The sequence below is a fragment of the Rhynchophorus ferrugineus genome, unplaced genomic scaffold (assembly GCF_030347505.1).
Source record: "Rhynchophorus ferrugineus isolate W39M unplaced genomic scaffold, kcgeb_rfMv2 rfM4, whole genome shotgun sequence".
Lineage (NCBI taxonomy): Eukaryota > Metazoa > Arthropoda > Insecta > Coleoptera > Curculionidae > Rhynchophorus > Rhynchophorus ferrugineus.
Genome location: NW_027472583.1, coordinates 46034499 through 46049309, shown reverse-complemented (window position 1 = coordinate 46049309; position 14811 = coordinate 46034499). Strand labels below are relative to the sequence as shown.

Here is a 14811-nt window from a genome sequence, read left to right as displayed (position 1 = left end):
TTCCGTGTATTTTGATCGCGGACTGACGATATTAGCTTAAACTTGAACTATGTCTCAATGTAATCTAAGTGCTCAACAACAATTTGTCATTAAACTCGGGACGATTAATTGATGACAACAATATTGTCATGGCAACACGGTTTGTTGTTATTCATAATCTGTGACCGGCATTGTTTTCGAGCGATATTGAGTTTTTAATAATAATAATATATTTTTAATGCATAGCGTACATATGGATACCGGCGATAACGAGTGATTGATAGGGGAATACTATATAGGAAATAGGTTGATACTGTTTTGAACTGCATTCTTTAAAATTAATTACTTTTAGCAATTGTTGTCATGAAACGCCGATATATCGAATAAATATTTTGTTTATATTATATAAATATTTTAAATTTAGAGTTTATAAATAATTATAGATACCCGGTGTGTTTTAAAGAAACAGTAAGTTTTAAAAATCAAAACATAGGCTTATTAATTTAACGGACTTCTCTATGTAGGGATATTCATACTTGAATTTCATACATTCGTGTTTGGAGATACTCTTAAGGTGGTATAACATTTTCATTCTTTCGATAATATTTCAAGTAGATAGAAATTATATTGGCTTGGCCAAAGTCTAGACTTTGGCGATGTTCTTCAAATGTTGAATTCTCTTGAAAAGCCACCCGGCCACCCAACATTTTTTTCATTAATATTTTAGAATTTCAACAATCTGCCCGTAAGCAGTAAGTATTATTTTATGATTTCCGTTATATAATATAATTATACTGACGTGTAGAAGATCACTTCAGTAAGTGATCTACTGTTCGAACTTACAATCTAAATCTTAATCTAGATACTATTCTAACTTATTCTAAAGTCTCTCCTAACTTATTCTAGAGATTTTTAGATCTCATTTTATGTGTATATTAGTCAGTTCGTACGGTAGTTTGCATTTGAGTCTCTGCACTTCACTGTCATCGCGCACATTTAACTGTTTGGCTTTCAGTCTTTTTAACACTTCGAATCGGAGTCGTTATGGGTTTAGTCTGTTTAGCTGAATTAGTCTGTTGGAGATCTAATATGGAGCATCGACGATGACTCGCAACACTTTGTTCTGGAATGTCTGAGGGATAGCTATGTTAGATTTGTTAATATCCCATAGTTCAATACCGTAAGTTCAAATCGGCCAAGTGTTGACGTATATAGCAAAACCTTGTTATCTAAGGATAATTTAGGTTTACGCTCTATCAGCCCATAAATTTGATTTATTTAAAGCCCAAGCTATTTGCATTTTGTTATTATATGTTGTTTCCATGTTAAAAGTAGATCAAAATGCATTCTCTGATAATTCACATTGCCTGCTTAGGTTACATGTGTGCGTGTATCACATGATACGCCATGTTTTCAACCACAATTCGACATTGTTTAGATGAAGGTGGAGATTTCTTGTGGCCGATTCTCGTGTGATAATTAAACTGCTGTATCATCAGCATATGTTGCAGCAATAATCTTTCTTGGAGTCGGTAGTTCAGCTGTATAAAATTGGTATAATAATGGACCAAGAACGCTGCCCTGCGAAATACCTGAATATATTGGATGTAGGTCAGTATATTCATCAACATGTTTTACAATAAAATGTGTATCTGTGAGGTATGATTTCAATAGTTAGAAGTGCGTATGGGGCAAAAGCTTTTTCAATTCAACCTGCAGTCCATTGCGCCACACCTTATTGAAACCTTCAGATATATCGAGAATTGCAGCGGAACAAAATTTTTTATCAATTAAGTGTTTGTTACTTTAGTTGACGAATCTGTGTATTTGTTCTTTTGTTCCGTGTTTATTACGAAAGCTAAATTGGTGGTCTTGAAGAATATTTCCCTCTTCTGTGATTATTTTGAGTCTCTTAAAGTATAGATTTTCAGGAACTTTGGATATCACACCTAGCAGACCTATAGGACGACAGGAGGAGATTTCTTCGGATGTTTTCCCTGGTTTAGGAATCATAATGATTTGGGCCACTTTTCAAGTGCTAGGAAAGTACTTAAGTGTTAAAATGGTATTAAATATAAATGTTATTAATTTTATGCACCTTTCTGAGACCATTTTTAAGATTCTTCCAGTAATTAAGTCTAAACCAACCAGCGTTGCTTTACTTAACTATTGTTTGTTTTATTTCCTTAACAGTAAATTTCTCAAGTGGCAGATCCGTTTGAAACGGAGTGTTAAGTATGTCAACTATGTCAATTTCTTCTGTTGCGGACTATGCGGATTGTTCAGAATGCTACGAATTAAATACTTTTTTAAGTGTTTAGAGAGAACTTCTGCTTTATCTTTATCATTGCTAGCCCAGGTATTGTTTTCAATTTTGGGGGGAGTATTATGTTGTTAAGGTTTCTTTATCCTTTTTGTTACTTTCAAGAGTTAAATATTCTAAATATTTTTTAATTCCTTGATTACGTTCGTTATTTATTAGCACTTACAGATCTTTTGTTTTGCAGTTTTCTATTTTCTTATTGTTCAATTACTATGGTATCGTGAATTTTATTTCTATCTGACGTGCCAATATGATGGCGCACCACTATATATATGCTGCAAATTATGTGCTTTCACTGCTTTAACAAGTTATCTACCTTTTGGTATTACTAATCTAGAACCCCACAATGTAATGTGGGTTTACATTGTAGTCTCCTTCGGCAGTGAATCTATTACCCAGCGTGTTAAAGAAAACGTGGTATTATTTTGCTTTGTTGTTGTGTTTAGGTGGACAATAAATAGCACTGACTGTTAATATGTCACTATCTATTTTTTGACTATCGACTGTTTCGACTGTTTTGGGACTATCGACTGTTTTGACTATTTTCGGTCGATAACTCCCAACGCTAGAAATAACTGAATCATTTTTGTATTCACCATTTTCTGCTGTAGTGTTAACCTTTACTAGAGACACTTGGAAGAGAATTTGATTTTTCGTTTCCTTTTAACTATTCCGGATCATCCCAATCTCACGTTAATGTTAAATAAACTATTTTTCAGTAAATTAATTCCAATACATAATAATTAATATTTTGTTATGTTGTCCATATGTATATATGTTAAAACCAATAAAACGAAAATATACGTATCGATAAACCAAAAATAGGACCAACTCATCGATTATATTGATAAATTTTTCGAGATAAAAGAAACAATAAATATATTTGCTCTACTCAATGAGTTTCAATTTTAATATTGGCTAATTGTAGCTGACGTCAATGTATTGTTATTGTTTTGCATATTTTGTTGACCATTCAAGCCTGATAGATACAGTAGTTATTTCTATATTGTGTAGTTTAATATAAATGAAAGATTTGCTTTATTGGAATAACATCAAGAGTTATTTTCAAGAAATACTTCGATTGATCGATTTTATAAATATGTTGCATAGTACTGTTATATAAAAATAAATTTCCGATTACTCACATTGGTATTATTAGATGCATTTCATCAGTTTGTTTGCTAATTTAAAAGTTGTTGTTTGTTCAATGTAGTTTCTTTGTATGTCGAAACCAACGACAATCTCATCAACACATGGGACAGAGAAAATAGCATATAAGGGAATGATCGATGAAAAGAAGAGAGCACCATTTATATCGGCTATTAAAGATACAATTGAGACCAAGTCATGGCACGGCATTTGAGAGGTACTAAGGAAGGTCGGGATCAAGAGGGGCGGCATCGTGGAAGACATTGAGGATGAAGAATGGAAATAGAAAGAATAAAGAAATATTATCTAAAACTCTCCGAGGAAGATTCGATTAAAAACAAAATTATCATGGAAATAATTGAAATTGACAGCTGGCCATATAACAACTTGGGGGACCAGGAAATAATCGAAAATAAAATGGAGTTGGCTGTAAAGTAGAAGCTGTGCTATAGGCTGAAGACCAAAAAAGCGGTAGGTCCAGATGGAATTCCGAATGAGCTTGTCTCAGTCTCATTTTTTTTTATTCACGCTGCGATGAAATTACATATACTGAAAAGTGAATTTTGTCAGCGAGGTTTCAACATGAAATTAGTTAGAAATGAACACTATGCGATTAATATAGAGTAACCCCATGTGTTGCAAATGCCTTGAAATGAATTTAGATGCCTGTATTACCTCATATAATAAGACTTGTAACAATATAATTTGTTGAGTGCGGCCAGAACAACTACGTCACCCAGATTTGCAACATTTTGGTGCGAATTTAACATACCCTTTAAAAGTCAGTTTTTCTTTTAAATCACTTTTTGCAGAATTAAGTACTAGTTTTCCAAAAATAGCCATAATCCTCATTGAGCGTTTAATAACGTTCCACTTATTTTATTAATCAGCCACTTATTTTTGGTTGAAGCTCACTTTAACGTTTATGAGCCATAAATGAATAGAATTGCCGCTACAGGAGTACAAGGAATCTGAAATGTAATCAGGAACTTCTTCATTCATAAAACTGTGAATAAGCTGAGCCCTCATCGAAAGGACTTATCTGCTATTTGAACAACATTTGAACTTGAATAAATATACACATAGAATGAGATTTCATCTATTATATGTCATCGGGTAATATAATTATTGGTCTTCACCAGTACAATACAAACTAACATTCCGATTCTGAATATCAATCTTTTAATTAAGTCAAGAATGGGTCAAAAATTAGATTGTTTGGAAAACTATTCCTTAATAATAACATAAAAAACAATAATTGCTGAGTTAGTTGGGACAGCCGTCAAGGCGGCAAAATTGACCTCCTAATGTTGCGATAGTCGTAGGTTCAAATCTTGCTGGGAAACTGTTATACAATTATTTTTGTGATTGTGTATAATTGTGATTATCCAAAATGCAAGAGTGTAAAATACAAGAACGTGTTCAGCCAACAACCAGTCTAGGTTAGACCAGATATCTTCGTGCATGATTTCTGAGTTGTACTATCACCATAAGTCACTCGTCAATCGTTGAGCTTAATGTCGAAGACCATAGTTCGGAGCCCATGTTAAGCACTCGGCACAGTTGAGATAAAATGTAATTGGTGAAAAGGAACAATATATTTTCTAAAGTACAATAAAAACAAATATTTTATGATAGTTATTCTCGATTTCTTTTTACAAAGCTAGCATAAATTTCAATTCAATCAAGTTGAAATCATAAATTCAACTGACCAAATTTTACATTTAACAGATATAAACAGTTATACGGCAACAAACGTTTCATGTGATGCTAGTCGTACTCCGCTTCTTTTTTATCAATATAATACTAACAATAAAATATATTGAACAAATAATTTTATTTTCAAATAAATTATATTGTAATTATGACAGTAAAGAAATATTACGTCATGAGAAGTTAAACAACAGCTGACATGAATCAAGTTAGCATCGAATATTACTGTTAAAAACCAAACATTTCATAACAAACATTATAAGAAAAATCACGTATTAAATAAAATCCCTCGAAATTTCTCGGAAGTCAGACATTGATTCGAATTAAATAAGTCTTACGTATTAATAAAAAAAAACAACTATATTAATATCAACGTCATTTTTCTATTTTACTTATCAGTGTTAAACGAACAATATATGATATTTGACAAATATTTTTATTATTGAATAAGACTAGCAAAAACGTCATCAAAAATTGGACAATCCTTGAATTGATTCGTTTGCTTAATTAGAATAAACATATTCAAAACAGATTATGAACTGTTCAATGTCCTTTATCTCTGACACTTTATCAATATTGTCTGTACATTAGCTATGTTTGTAAAATACACTACCAAAGTGACAAATAGTAAATTTGCACATTGATAAAAATCGGATTCATTGGAATCATAAGAAATTATTGCGATGATATTTATCATAACATATAACACGTAAATAGCACATATAACAAATAAAATATTAGTGGCCATTCATTTAACATCATCTAGGGGGAGAGGGGTTAACCATGTCTTATTTTTTTGTAAAATTAAAGTTAAAACTATACTTTATACTATATATAACTCACGTCTTCAATGTCGAATGTTTGCTTATCGGAATTTGTAAATTCGTTTTAATATCAGACAATATTTTCTTTCTCATTATTTGGTAGTTAAAAAATAATCAATAAATTCGAACAGAAGCCGGCTTTATTGGCGCAGTGGTAAAGGCGACAGGACGGTCCACCTACTGTTGCGATAGTCGCGGGTTCGAATCCTGCTCGGACATGGTCGTGAATATATATTTGTGATTGTTTAATATTTGTGATTGTCCTAGACAAAAGTGTAAAATCCGACAAGGAAAATGATTCCAGTAACGCCAGTAACCAGGCTGGGTAAGACCGGATGTCTTCTAGAATGATTTCTAAGTTGGTCACTTGCTAGTCGGTAGGCTTAATACTGACCACCGTGGTTTGGAGCCACACTGTAGATCCAGTCCAGATAAACCCCTAATTGGTAAAAGGAGACTTTAATAAATATTTTAAAAAAATAAGCTAAGGAACAGGAGGTGGCGGTCTTCTTACCAGCAAGATGCGTTAGAGAAGGAAGTCTTGGTAATATTAAATGTTAAGCTGCTGTGGTTCTATTCGAGATTAAATTTAATAAATTTATAAACATTGAATATTTTTTTCATATAAACATAATTTAATACAATTATTCGAGATATAATTATGAGCCTAGAAAGTATTCCTAGAAATCTTAGGAATATGCAGCTCTTTTCAGAGTTTGTTAATCATAGTGTGGCGAACTTGAGGCATGTCAAATTTTACATCGTGGAATAACTGTATACAGAATATCCAAATATATACGATAACGATAACGATTATCTGGTAACCCCGAGACGTTGATCTGGGATGTTAGTGAAGGGTACTTTGATGATTCAGTATCTGACCAGCATTGGGTTCAGACGTGCAACCCAAGCCTCGTCACCAGGTAACACCGCTGCCAGCCTTTTTTAGCACTTGTATTTTCACATTTTTATATCGTCAATAAAAAACGGTCACATAATGTAAACACCACTGTTTCATTTCGTTTTACCTCCATTCACCGGGCCATATAAAATACCCTAAAATAGTATTTTTAATCATTCATTGCAGATATATATGGTTTTATTTCTTGAGAATGTTTTCCTTCTAACCCAATAGCGATAAAGGAATGAACCATATGTTTTTACTTTTATTGAAAAGTCAGCTGTTAAAGAACTAGGAGGAATCATCGGTTATGGTTATGTACAACGCACCATACCACAGCATATTGATAGAAAAGATCCCAAAAACTGGTTTGTCAAATGCTGTATTTAGGGAATAGTTTGTATAACATACATTAAATTTTGAAGGTACCATATTAAAGGGTATTTCAAATTGTTACTCAGTATATATAAATAAAAAGTTTAGTTATATTTTACACAATTTACTTTTTTAGAATAGATTTGCATAAGATAAGAAATTCTTCATCAATATTCAATCAAATCGAATTGTTATGGCTTATGGCAAATAATTACTACAATAAACATGTAGGTCAAGAAAGATATACAATATGTTCGGATATGTGAAACGAAGGATTGTCTACAATAACCCCCTTCGGTTTGATTAAACAGATGGTGGAATTCTGAACTTGTGTTAGATTATTGATTATGTTAGGATTCATTGCTGACAATTGGTGATAAGAGTTGAAACATGTAAAAGTGAGTATAGTATAACTGTAGAGTGTAAAATATTTATGTGCATAGGTATGTGTGTAATTGTTCCGAATATACATGCGCATTTGATTAAAGTGTATGCGGAGATAATGAATGTTAACCATTTTGCAGATATCGCAGATGCGTTAGGGCGAATGCAGTCATTATATTTAATTTTATGAAGAAAAATGCATTTAGGTAGTAACAAAAGAAACGAAGGAGAAATACAATGATTTTGATATCCGAAACAGGAAACAGAGCAAAGAAGGAAACAAGAACCATACAAGAAAAGGTAAATATGCTGTCAAATGAAAGTAAAATAGATTACTTGTATTTTCAATTGTTAATTGGGTGGATTAGGTCTGCACTCCTTTGATATTATACACATTAAATGATAATGTTAAAATAAATTACATTTTATAACATTTTTGTTTCATTCATTTTATTTACATTAGTAAGTTGTTATATATCAAAGCCAAAATAAAAAAGCATAGTTAAATTCGACAATGTTGCGTCATTTTGACGTAATACATTTAGATGACCTGAGCTCACTGTTTTATTGGACAGATATTAGTATAGAAGACTTGTGTAATTGCCTTAATAATTTTATAAATAGTAAAATGTACTGATAAGCAATTCTGTGGTGATATAATGAGTGACAGGCACCAAATCCTTCCATAAGTGTTTTTTTTGCTTCACCATACCCGTTATGGTGTGAAAATTTGCTCATATTTCCCGCCCCAGAGAATATTAAAGCATTTTAAAAGTGAGCGTTGAATTGATTTAAAAAGCAAAAGTTTTGCATTGCATCGGTACTGATGTTGAATGAGTGGACATTGACAAAGTCAGCATCCTCAAAAACAAGTTAGAAACGAGATCAATTTTCTGAATGGGATTTGATCCCCTGAACTGGAAAATTGTATATAAATATGAATGATAAAACAAAATTTCAAAACAAAACCAAAGCTGATTATTACCAATAAATAGAAATTACTAGTTCCTTTCTAAATATTGCTTCTTCGAGGTTTGAATTTTATTTCTGTTAAATTCCTACTTAACAAATATTAGACAGACTAGGCGGGGGTATGCTATTCGGCCTATTCTTATTTTTTGCAATATAGGGATGGTACTGAACTGGATATGAAAACCCGGCAAACATCATAGCACTAAATCAGTTTAACTACTAAATAATAATATAGTAATACTGATACTAATTATAGTTAGAAGAACACTTTAGTTCCATAAGCAAATATTAATTCACCAGCTTCATAGTATCATATCAAAAACCATTAAAAAGGTCTACTAAGAGAAACATTTAGCTTCAGTCATCTCTTAGACATAAGGCAAGTCTTCAACAAACCTTAAAATGACTCTTAGATACAAGCTTTAAAAACCTACATTTGCCTTAAAAACTTAGTAATGCCTAGCTTGTGCATTTTTTATATCTTAACTAGATTATTTAAAGCTAAATAATGGAAACCTAAAATATAAAACAAACTAATACAGTTAGTGTCACAAAGTAACATATTAGGACAAATGAAAAATATCACTATGATCACATTTGCTGGCTCTAATGTTTTTTCATTAGGGGCAATGGACAAGAAGCAACCATAATACTGATCTATGCATTTAAAAATAAAATAACCGGTAAATTAGTAAGTGTTGAGTTCACATATAAGCAAATTTAAATTCCAATAATTGGTTCTAATCCAAAAAAGACCCTCTCCGGCCACGCCTGCAGAAATCTTTCGAAATAAGGCGAAAAAGAAGTCGGATGCCAAATACACTTTGTGCCTCCGCAGAAAACTATACCAGTTGGGGTTAGACCAGAACAATACTGGAAAACTAATGAAAACCTGTTGATTGATACTGTCGATGCTTGCAGGCGAGGAGAAGGCACAATCTAGTGAAACAGACCCATCGATATAGAAGAGAAAATAAGGTCTTCTAAAACCTGTTTATGAGCTTGAAGTTCATAATGAAGATCTATTCAACACTTGCCGTAGCTACGGTGGTTAAATCACAGGATGCCTCCTACTGCAGCGATAGTCGCAGGTTCGAATGCGGCATGGATGCACCTCATATCCGTGGTTGTAATAGTGAATATCCTTAGCAAATAGTGTAAGACAAGTCTTCAGGGATAAGTTACTGGCCACTCAGTAAACTTAATACCGAGGACCGTGGTTCAGAGCGCACATTAAGCAGAAAGCCCAGTCCAACTAAACCTTAGTTAAAAAAAGTTACTTTATAATATAACAAAAAAATATTCGAAGTAAATTATTCTAAAAGAAACTATTTTTACTATTGTTATTGTACATGAAATTTTAAACATTGAGTCTAAAAAAGAAAGCTTAATACCTTTCTATATTATATTATTATATTTCTATTAACAATAATTCGAAAGAGTAATAAATTAATTATAAATTCCGAGGCTAGTTTAATGGGGTAGTTATGGAATTTAAACAGCAATGGACATTTTCATAAATGAGTATTTCAAAGAGAAGCGTTGATGAATATATTAAATATGTATTTAAAAAGAAATTGAAAGTATTTTTAAACATTCAGTAACATATAACGTACACGTGAATTAGACTATAAATATTTCAGTTTAAAGTATGCATTTATTTCCGAATATTTCCTTCAAATTAAATTTCGATTTTAAGTCGTACCTAATAATAATAATAATAAGGCTATATATATATATATATATATATATATATATATATATATATATATATATATATATATATATATATATATATATATATATATATATATATATATATATATATATATATATATGTATATATATTACCCTTCGATATCTTTAAATCATGGTATTCAGAGTACCATTCAGAAAATCGGAAAAATCGCTACGAAACAATGGATAGCAATGACAACATTTGGTAAAATGAGAATAGCTAAAGTTCTGAGAATCCAACGGTAAGAAAACAAACTCCCTCCTAAAGAAGGCGAATTGTGAAACAACGAGGTTCATCAAGAAATAAGAGTACTTATTGCTTAACATTAAACAGTCAGCAATGTTTATGAAAGATTCGCTTTAACCAGATATTAAATATAATTACATTTGCAGTGATTTAGGTCATCGTTTTGTAACGCACTGTATAGTACGTTGATAACTATACTAGGCTCGGCTATCTATGATATACGTTAATTGTCATTAAGTGAAACATTCTAATTTTCTCATTAAAAAGTGTTTACTACATTTCAAACCGCATTATACTGGTAAAGTCGCGTTATCATTGTTCTTTGACAAAATACGAACCATAATACTCTAACCTTGCGGTCGATTAATTAGTTCTTGGAATGTCTTATAGCTTTAAGGAAGAAGGTTCGTATACGATATTAAGATATAATGATATTGCGTAGTTGATAAAGGTTCTAAAACTAATGACGGTAGGACTAAAAACAACGTTGAACCAAAGATACATAAAATATATTTAGTTAACATTTTCTAGAGATTAGTTTTTAAAGCATTTGATGTGGATTAACTCGATTGGATTTAACAATCGTGGTAGTTCGTTTAAGAGCAAACTGAGAGTGAAAAATAATGTATTTATTAATCTATTTATTAATCGGCTTAGCGAAAATTTTTCTCCCTTTTTCTAGAATACGGGTGCACCTGAAGGATCGAAATTTGACACGGTTAAAGCTTATATCCAGGAAGAAATTTTAGGCCTAATATTTTTTGTAATATGCGCTACAAATAAATATATTCCAATAAAACAAAAAACGACCAAATCAAGTAACCTGGAATAGCCGTCAGAAATGACCTAGAATAAGATCCGGCTGGGGATGCAGGTTTTTTAAAAAGTTTATAAAATAAAGTAAATGATAGTGTTCGTTAAAATTAAGTGAATGTTTATTTTTGAAAAGTGAAAGGATATTAGAACAGAAAGTAAGTGATTAAAACATTATTAAACCACTTTATTTAATTTTAACCAGTGTTTAGTGTTACTTTGGGTTATTCCCGTATTATTAGTATTAAAGAGTTATGGCAAATTTGGAAAAAAAATTAATAAGAACAGTATCGTCACGTAAAGTTATATTTTACTTCTTTTGCAGTGTAGCGACCTTGAGGCATGTCGAATTTTACATCGTTGAATAACGGTCTACAAAATACCCAGAAATATAATCCCAGATGTTGAACACGGGCGGGGTGCCAGCAGCGCCAACTAGAACCCGATAACGAATAGCTGGCAACCCCGAGAGGTTTATCAGGGATGTTATTGAAGGGTATTTCCATTAATTCAGTACTCGGCCATCGTTTGGTTTAGACGTGCCACCATCGACTGCCCAAGCCTCGTCACCAGATAACACCGCCGTCATCCGTTTTATAATTTTTATTATTATATTTTTATATTACTTCAATAAATAACGGTCACATAATGTAAACACCACTGTTTCATTTCGTCTTACCTCCATTTACCGAAACCCTAAAGTGGTGACCCCGACATGATCTTCCGCAAAATTGGGTTTGGACTCGTGAATGGAGGGAACGTGCAACATGGTGTATTTTACGTGGCCGTTATATTTTTTGTTTTAACATTTTCAATATTTTTAAAACTATTCTTCTTCGATTTTACTTTTACTCGTTCAGCATTACATTCATTCAAACATTTGTTCCTCATTAAATTATATTTTAGTGCTGGAACAATGGACCTTAAATTTCATTTCATTATTTCCATATCATTTTTTTTTTAATTGTTTGTCCAAATTTTATTTCTTTCACAATCTTTTGAACTTCTAGAGATTTCTACATCACTGTTTAATCATCAGGGTCTCTGCTAAACATTTCTTTCGGCGCTATATTTAAATGATAATGTTTTCCTTCGCTCGCCGTCTCCGTCATAATGGCAGACATTTTGATTTGAAAGGCTTTGGGCAACTTCGGTCGGATACCGTCGTTATTTGTTTTTTCTGAATTACCGTAACGTATGTGACTACGGATTAGTCACAGAGTATCTCCAGAAGCTAGGTACCGATTGCAGTCACCGTAGACTCGTCATCTCTTCGCCGAGGTACCAGAATTGCCAACGTCTCGTCGTCGAAGAAAATAAACTACCACGTCGTCGAACAATCGATCCTCCCACAGCGTCGATTACGGGAGCCCTGTTCGAAAAATAGCTTGTTTTCAACGTCGTCGATGGACCAGATTCAAGTGCCAAAGCGACAATGAAACAACGGTATCTGTAGGACAGGAAGATATCAACAGCCGTACCAGACCGCAACCGTACCAACCACAACCGTTTTAACTTATCATATTTTTCAAAGCCCTTTTCATGCAGCATATTGTGTTTGATATATCATTGTTTTGTATTTGATTTTTTTTCATACATTTTTGTATTTTTATTTGCTAAAAATAATTGTATGTTAAATTCTGGAAGGGGAGTATTGTAGCGACCTTGAGGCATATCGAATTTATATCGTGGAATATTATATAGCGAGACAAATCCGGCTCTGATTACCCTATAAGAACCGGTTTATATTTTATTGTTTGCTTGTATCTGGCGGTTACATGTCATGAGTGAAGTGGTTAGAATTAAGTTAAAGGTTGCTGATGATTGAATTGGCAATATCTGATGTATTGCAAAGAAATGCTCAAATAAATATTCATCAATATTTATTTATTACAATTAATTTTTACAGTAACTTAATCTAGGTATACATCTAGGTGGATCCATCGGCCCTATCTTAGTCTCTACCGTAATAATATTTATATGTTAACACTGATGTTTTTCTATTAAATACTCTACCCTACACTACCCTACACAAGATTAAAAGGTTTGATTCTTTTGTGTCTGTGTCCTGTTCTAGTGTTATTCAAGAGTTATACTACTTCGATATTGGCATGCGAGTGGAGTTTGTTTTCATGTCTTCTATCTGAAGGTCTCGGTGTCAGAAATCTATCCTCTAGTATCTCGGTGCACCTACAATGCTCTTCAAGGCTTTGTTCTGGAAAACTTGTATTATATTTATATTAGCTTTTTCGGAACATCTCCATAATTGAATACCATTTGTCCATATATGTTTCAATATTTGCTTGTATATTAATAATTTATTATGTACTGTTCATTGTGATTTTTTTTCCAACTAACCAATAATTTTTCCTATATTTTCACTCCAAGTCTTTCCATTTCATTTTTACATGTTCCTTCTATCGAAATTTCGAATAAATATACTCATTCTGAGATACTTTTGTTTTCATTACAGGTGCTTGAAATGATAATTTAAACCAACCAATGAAATTCAGCAAAATGACGTTCTCAGCACCTTCCTGCTAAGACCACGCAAAACATTTCTGAAATTATTTGTATCAAATTAATACTCTATATATTACTCTATGAGTTGTTTTATTATATTGACATTGACATTTGACAACGATGTCGACCAGTACCATACCAGTATATTATTACGGTAATTAGTAATTAGAACTACTCTAGTTAAGAAGAGATGATGGGCCTGAACTTGTAACCAAATCGTTCTATAAAATTCGATTTGAGATGGTCATAGAAAAATGGTATGTAAATGTATGTAAAAATGTGATGGTACTGATTGACATCGTTGTCAAATGTCAATGTCAATATAATAAATCAAAGAATGAACAATACTCCGACTTTAAAATTTTAGGGATTTTAAGTTTTTATAGACCGAATTTGGTAATACCTTCCATGGTTTTGATTACGTGCATAGGCAATTTTATTATAAGATCTATATATTTGGTCTACAAAAAACAGAGGAATTAGAAGTGTATCTCCTATATATAACATGTGCACAAGTTTAGCAGTCATTTGCCACCAGAGCGACTGGCAATTAGAATAGTGGGAAATTTAAAATATTTTATTAATAAAAAAGGCAATATAAGTTTAAAAATACTTTTTATTTAAATATATGTATAATTTACATTAGAATTAAATTAATTATTTTAATTTGTTAATTTAATGGAAATATATTGTACTAATAATACACTAAAATGTAATAAACATATTTAACACAAAACTTATACTTTTAAAGGTACAAAATTTAATAAACTATAGAATATGGAACATTTTATATTATCTTAAATATAACTCTGACAAATATAGAGTACAGTACAATATATATGTTGAAGACTATTGATTTTATAAAGTTTTT

The 14811-nt window shown here is 31.9% G+C and overlaps 2 long non-coding RNA genes across 2 annotated transcripts; both read left to right on the top strand.

Annotated features, from left to right (window-relative positions):
• The first annotated feature begins 301 nt into the window (after positions 1-301).
• Positions 302-3191, top strand: LOC143196389 (uncharacterized). The gene is made up of 5 exons (XR_013005738.1): positions 302-447; positions 504-731; positions 995-1159; positions 1224-1594; positions 1654-3191. It is a non-coding gene; the product is annotated as an uncharacterized LOC143196389 (long non-coding RNA).
• Positions 3192-3612: 421 nt separating this feature from the next.
• Positions 3613-8079, top strand: LOC143196388 (uncharacterized). Its single transcript, XR_013005737.1, has 2 exons — positions 3613-7662; positions 7789-8079. It is a non-coding gene; the product is annotated as an uncharacterized LOC143196388 (long non-coding RNA).
• The last annotated feature ends 6732 nt before the right edge of the window (positions 8080-14811 follow it).